Source organism: Amphiura filiformis, chromosome 2 (genome assembly GCF_039555335.1).
Source record: "Amphiura filiformis chromosome 2, Afil_fr2py, whole genome shotgun sequence".
NCBI lineage: Eukaryota > Metazoa > Echinodermata > Ophiuroidea > Amphilepidida > Amphiuridae > Amphiura > Amphiura filiformis.
The window spans coordinates 83,952,255-83,959,892 of record NC_092629.1 but is presented as its reverse complement, the minus strand read 5'-3'; the positions used below and the strand labels follow the sequence as shown (position 1 = coordinate 83,959,892).

Genomic DNA, 7,638 nt, shown 5'->3' with positions numbered 1-7,638 from the left:
CTTGTTGCCGGAAGGTTGCTTGTTGCCGGTTCGTTATAAATCAAAGAATAGATTGCCCGCTATGAAATAAAACACGGTTCGAAAAACAGCACCAAATATTACATAGCTAGCCAATATATATATATGAACCCTATGTAACCACTACACTATACATAGCCATATTGTGATGTGGCGGGAGTTTTAAAAACACGAGCCCTGAACAAAATATGATGCGCGTGCATACTGCCAGGCAAAACACAATGGAAATTGTGATGATGCGTGCGAATAATGTCAGGCATTGACATCATAAGTCAACTCATTTATTGACAAAGTTGAACAAATTATTTATTTAAACGCGTTAAATTTCCCGGTGTATCCTCTTTTTATGTATTTATTGCTAAATCAAAGGAATGCAAGCACATCCTGTAAATATAACTGGTGGTGGCTAGTACGCTCTCGTGGAAAATGGAGTTAGCTTGAAATTATTATTATTTCAAAGAACTTATTATTATTATTATTAAATTCCCTGGACAAGGAACTTACTGCTAGTTGTCTCGTTGTAACCCGTACGAAACTCGGGGAGCTGTTGCGATTTTGTGGAATGTCTAGGTGTGCGCTCTTAAAGCTGCAAAGTCCATGTGTTGTTGTTAAATGGTTTATGGAATCATGTGGGCCGTAGTGGTCAGGAACAACCTGTAAAGTGTGCTGAGGCTTGTGGATCAACCTCTCGGCGTTGTGCCTGTACATAACGCACTATAAATCACTGCGCTTTTTTTCTGTTTACCGTCAGGAAGCTGTGTGGAGTTTGCAGCACCGGCCGATTATTCTGCCCTGGAATCTGATGGGGCAGTGAGGATTACCTTATGGCGATCGGGAAATTTAAAGGAGGCTGTTGAGATAGGTATGAAGTGTTATTACACAATGAAAATAATGACTTTATTGCATTTGATTCAACCTCTTTTGCCCAATGTTTTCCAGAGAGGAGTTTACACTCACAACCCGTACTTTGGCGGTAGAACCGTGCAAAATAGTCAATTAGGAGATATCCATGCCACAATAAAACGACATAATATTGCATTTAAAGGTAGACGTGGTATTGCTGGTCGAAGAGGCCAAAATATTGCTTTTCATTATCTCCATCAATATATTATTGAAACATTACACTTTGATGTTTTGCAAAAGTTCATTCTACAAATCATACACTTTGAAAACTTGCTTGATTTATTGTTGTTTATGAGTTATGTATGTATAACAAAAGTGTTGTTGTTTCAGCCCTCTTTGCAACATAACTCAAGAACCAACGGACCTACAAAAGTATAATCTGTGATATTTGAATCCTTCTACACACTTTCTATGAAATGATCAATGCAATTTTTGCCAAAGCTCACAACGTGTATGCATTCGACTAGTAATTCCATCGTAATTCCAAACTACAGCACCTAGAGTCTTGATTTTTGCAGGGTATATTGGTTTAATAAAGTACAATTTAATCGTGTAAAAAAGGAATTTTAAAAATTCAGTGAGGGCGTCTTCATCAGCAAATGTTAAAATATGGCTTTAATTATATTGATATGGTTGTCAATCATAATAAGCATTGATTTAAAATTTTACAGGTCTTACTACAACAGATTTGGATGCTAAGAACGAATACGATTATAATGGATTGGAAAGCTACCCCATTTCATTTGGTCCAGGTCAAGCCTCGGTCACACACACCATAGCGATTATCAACGACTACAAGAAAGAGCGGGATGAATGTTTTCAAGTGAATCTTCACAAAATTCCAAATGCTGCAGATAATGTAGACATCTGTTCTACAGATGCAACGGTTTTCATCAAAGATGACGACGGTAAAACAATTGGTGTTATCTTTCATAGTTTTATTTGTTTTGTTTATTTTGAAGTATGAACATAACGCAAAGCTTCATGACTATGGCTTAATTTCTTTAAAACGGGCAGTCTGAGAAATCTAAGGTCCATGTAAATATAGGAGTTAAAAATTGTCCGAATTTGATACAAAATGTTATCACGAATGAAGACAATGCCCTATCAAGGTTATGCAAAGGGTTAAAAAATATGAACTCCTTTCTAAAATTACAAAACATTTTATTTGCATAACTTGATATAAATTTCGTTGATTTGAAAAATTTAAAAACCTATGAATAAAAGAATCGTTTTCCTACCCACCTAAGGTTCTTTATCCTCAAAATCTTTTTTTTTTTGACCCAAAAAATAATCACATTTTCCAAAAATGATGCTTTCAGAAAAAGTTACACTTTTCAACACCCTATACATGCAATGTACAAAATCATTCTCGCAGGATGGCCGCAATAAAAAGTCCTATGATTTACACTATGATCTTTTCATTTTACCCTCTGGTGGCATTTCTAAAAAAGCTAAAAATATTGAATACTCATGTGACATGTATTTCCCACAGCAAATATGAAGTTCATAACATATTTACTTTCAAAGTCTGTAAAAAGAAAGGGGAAACTGCATTTCTCAACCTAGATATCTCAGCTCACGTCACTTTTCAGAAATGCCAGCCGGGTTAATCAGAAAGATGAGACTCTTATGGTAATTTTAACCCGACTGGCACCTTTGTCCCAAAAGGTTTAAATCAATCAAAACATTGATATCGAGAATGTTTTGTACTTTACATGTATGGGATGTAGAAATAAAATAATGTGATTATTTTTGACCAAAATAAGAGGATTTTGAGACGAGATAACTTTGGTAGGGTAGCAAAAAGATTCACAGGTTTTTAACTTTTTTGAGTCAACACAATTCATTTTAAATGTTTCATAACTCCTAAATTGATTTTACAATTTTTGAAACACCAGCTCAATAAAACCTCGCACATGTCAATTAAGCATTGTTTTATATTGCATAAAAATTAAAGAAAATAAAGACACCGTTAAATCATATAAAACATGTATAGGACGTTGAAGTGCAAACATTTCTGAAAGCAGCATTTTTAGAAAATATAATTATTTTTGGCCAAAACAAAACAAAAATTGAGAAGAAAGAACTTTGGGAGGGTATGAAAACGATTCCTTTATTCACAGGTTTCAAAAAATTGTTAAATCAACGAAATGTATTTCAAGTTACGCAAAGAAATGTTTGATAATTTTAGGGGTGAGGGAGTATTTTTAGCCCTGTATTTAACACAGTAAAAATTGATTTCAACCAGTAAAACTCGATTGGCATGAACCGCTTTGCTGTGTAGCCTAGATATCGAAGGATTATGTCATATAACAGGATTGTGCTGAGGTCAGCACAATTTAACAAGCTATTTTTTTGTGTGTTTTGTTATATTTTTAGACCAGATCAAATTTGAAGGCGTACTTTGGAGAGTAAAAGAGGGTGAATGTATCAATATCAAAATACTGAGGTGCGGATACCTGGACAAGCAGTCGACTATTAGTAAGTAGTTCACAGATTTGCATTTGTTTTCACTTTGATCGGAGAGGGAGCACGTGTCATAAAGGCTACATACGAGTTGAAGAAGTAGAAGAAGTAGAAGAAGAAGAAGGAGAAGGAAAAGATGATGAAGAAGATGATGATGAAGAAGTAGAAGAAGAAGAAGAAGAAGAAGAGGATGAAGAAGTAGAAGAAGAAGAAGAAGTTGAGAAGAAGTAGAATAAGAAGACGAAGAAGACGAAGAAGAAGAAAAAGGAGAAGCAGAAGAAGAAGAAGAAGAAGAAGAGAAGAAGAAGAAGAAGAAGTAGAAGAAGAAGAAGAAGAAGAAGACGAAGACGACGACGAAGAAGAAATTGCGTGCGGTTGGACTAAGAAAAATGAGGTCAGGAAACAGAGAAAGGAACATATGACAGCCATTCGATGAAGCCAAAGCCGATATACGTTATGTTATTAAAACGCAGAGTCAGGTATACACAGCTGCCTTAACCACAAGTCACCCAGTTTCGTAAACTGGACGCTGATTGTACAATATTATGAATCGAGGCTTGATAACCAGGAAACCGTAACTCACAAAGGATTCTAGAGCTTTCAAGCCTCGGCATATTGATTTGCCACAGTTTTCAATATGTCAGCGCTCAAATCGGACACAATGAATAGACTGGCGCTGCAGTCCGTTGGACGGACTTGATATTATGGACCAAACAAATCAGGCATGGCAAATCTTCTACGCACCTCGTATTAATGGCATATATTTGACCTCTATTAATATCTACATCTTACACATGTTACAGGTGTTACTACTGAACCCTCCAGTGCTGATACATATGACTATGTGATAAATGACATAACGGAAACCAACAATGTCGTATGGTTTGAAAACTATCGGGAATACCGTGAGCTGCATATATGTGCAACTGATGACGGAATCTATGAGGAGGAGGAAGAGTTCTCCCTGGTGTTACAATCAGGTGATGGAACGATCAGTGATGGTCTGATAGGGTTTCCGGATGAAGCAACTGTTATCATCATATCTGAAGATAGTAGGTTGATATGAAAAATTAATTAAGTTTTAATAATAAGGCAGAATAATGTTCACCTCGTGTAAGTGCGAAAATGCGAAATGTGGTATTTACGTTTTCTTAGATGCCAAGATAGTGTTGCCAGAATTTGATGATTTTGACTTAAACTTCTTCGGGATGATTTTTCAGTATAGAAATGTAGGCTCCTGCCTTAATAGTGTCGGAAGCCACTGCTCCTTTCCCTGTTGAGAAAGGTTGGGCTTTCTTGACCTAAATCGCTTCCTTGATTTCCCCTAGTGCCTCCTGCGCTCTGTCCAAACGTCCTGGTTGTCGAAGGTGTGATTTGCCTTCATGGGTGTTGGAGTCCATGTTCCTTCTGTTTCGCGATTTATGGTATCCATGTTCCTTCTGTTTCGCAATATTGGTGTAAGATATTGCATCCACTCTGTGGAACAGTATTTGGGTACATCCCAGTTTTTTTTACTGAAAGGTATATGGCGTGAGTCAAACAACAAAAACTGATCCGTGTGTGTGGTGCGTGTTAGGGTGTGTCCTGTCTATACAAGGATGTTTTTTGTCGCTTTTGAAGCTTACCAAACAGTTTAAAACTGCAACTTTGACTTCTTTGATGGGTTCTTGCGTTAACACTACTCATTAACTTGGTTGGTATATTCAGGGTATAAAACAGCTGATCATTCGGTAGACCTAACGATATTTACACATTCTTGTCCCTTTCCAATCAGAGGAAATTCCAACTTGCGAGCCAGACTGTGATTATGGTGTATGTGCTGAAGGTAACAATTGTGTTTGCCAAACAGGATATACTGGCTACCGTTGCGAGACTCGTGAGTACATTTATTTCATTCTATTTTTTTTATTTCAAATAGCGGCAATTTTACCTCAGCTGTAAAGTGTGCCTACTGTGTGACCGATGATGCGACAAATATCGAGAAGAAAAACAAAGCCCAGATCTAAGCTATAACCCAGGAAATTAATAGTTGGCACACCTGCACTAAACAATGGAAATACGTGCCCTATTAAAATTGGGGAGCCGAGGGAAACATGCATGCAATATATGTAAAGTACAGACTCCCCCCTATATCTCACCCTTCCCCACTCCCCATCATTCAATGTTGGAGGGTCTCACGGACCTGTTGACAACATGGCTTGGTCCAACATTGAATTGGGAGGAGCGGGGGCAGAGATATACCAAAAGACAGGCAAACTGTGCCAACCTTTTTTTCCTGGGTTGTAGTTATCTGAGCAACAACTCAGATTATATATCATCAGAAATATGATTTTCCCTTTCACAGGAATCGTGTGTTTACAACCGCAGTTATTCAAAGGGATCGTGGATCCAACCCAATTGTCCTATGACATATCTACCGAGGCAACATTCAGCTGTGACGATGGGTATCAATTAAATGGGATATCAACATCGACGTGCACTCTTCTCCCGGGTGGTTATAATGCTGAATGGTCCCCGCAACCACCTATCTGTATAGCTATAAACGAAGACGAAGGTACGCACTTGTAGGATTTTAGGGTCATTATAATTGTATTATATTGAATCATATTGTAGATTATTCGTAGACGTCACAGGATTAATTACCATAACAATGGGTTGAATAAAATAATTAAAAAAAAAAAAAACTACTTCTGGTTTGCTGGATACCGACTGTAGATGGTTTCGACCAGTTTCACATACAAAGGAATGATAACAGTCGGTGCACTTTTGTGTTTCCCGTAACCAAAAGACCTCCTTTTTAAAATTAAAAGAAAAATTGGGGAAATTTCTGACTCACTGAATGAATGACCCCGTTTTTTCATTATTTTTTTTTTCTTCAAATTTTTCAAAATTTGTGAAAATTTTGTATCAATCTGATATGATCAATTGTATGCAATCTGTGGAACAGTGTTTGAATATCTCTCATTTGTTTTCAGTGGAAGGTATGGTGTGAATCAAACAATAAGAACTAATCCGTGTGGGATGCGTGTTAGAGTGTCCTGTCTATAGAGCAGTTTACAGAAGTTTCATGTTTACCCTCGTTTTTTGAAGCTTACAGTTCAAAACTGCAAACACCCCTTCTTTGATGGGTACTAGCGTGAATACTAGTCTCATATTTTGATGTGCTCATTCACTTGGTTGATATGTTCAGGGAAGAAAACAACTGATAATTCCATATCTGTACCCATGTATCATCGACTTAACGAAACCAGTTTGCCGGAGTAGTACCAGTGAACAAATTTTCCGCCAGAACATCAGTCGACCATTGTCTTGGAGATGCAGCTAGAATAAAGCGATAACGTAGCTCGGTTGATCAATTTCAATTATTATTATTTTATGATCGCCATATAGGCGATTTTAACGGACGAAAGCGATATAGCTGTTATTGCGTCATTCCTAATTAGCAGCAAACGGTATTTATATTTACGCTTTTTTTTTTATCTCATCCCCAATCAGAGGAAACTTGCGAGCCAGACTGTGAGAATGGTGTATGTGCTGACGGTAACAATTGTGTTTGCCATACGGGATACGCTGGCTACCGTTGCCAGACACGTGAGTATATACTTTTATTTCATTTTATTATTTTTTAAAATTTCAAATAGCGGCTTTTTTTCCTTCATTTATAAAACGTGTCCACTGTGTTACCGATGCCCAGTAAGCTAATTGCGCAATAACTCAGTATAAAAATATATGATTTTTTTTTCTTGCACAGAAATCGTGTGTTTACCACCACAGTTAGTCAACGGGATCATGGAACCAGCCCAAAGTTCTTATGACCTATCCACACAGGCAACATTCAGCTGTGACGTTGGGTATCAATTAGTTGGGATATCAATATCGACGTGCACTCTTGTCCCGGGTGGCTATGCTAAATGGTCCCCGCGACCACCTATCTGTATAAACGAATATCCTGAAGAAGGTACGCACTTGCCGGCTTTCAGAGCCATTTATTTGTAATAATATTGAAAGTCCATATTGCAGACTACTCGTCATAGTAAAAGTAGTGATGTAACACGATAATACCATAGCAAAGGGTCTATATTATTTTTATAATTAAAGATAGAGATAAAAAGATTTTATTGCGTCTGACGTCATCTGTCAATTAAACTCGAGCACGGTTTGTTTACAAGTGTCGTGATGATGACTTGCTGAACGCGGCGGTAAACCGGGCGCCTTATTGTTAATTTTGCACCTTAAAACATGCAAACC

At 37.3% G+C, this 7,638-nt stretch overlaps 1 long non-coding RNA gene across 1 annotated transcript; it reads left to right on the top strand.

The window, feature by feature from the left end:
• Nucleotides 1-5,740: 5,740 nt before the first annotated feature.
• Nucleotides 5,741-7,339, top strand: LOC140137432 (uncharacterized). Its single transcript, XR_011856836.1, has 3 exons — nucleotides 5,741-5,944; nucleotides 6,886-6,981; nucleotides 7,142-7,339. It is a non-coding gene; the product is annotated as an uncharacterized lncRNA (long non-coding RNA).
• Nucleotides 7,340-7,638: the final 299 nt, after the last annotated feature.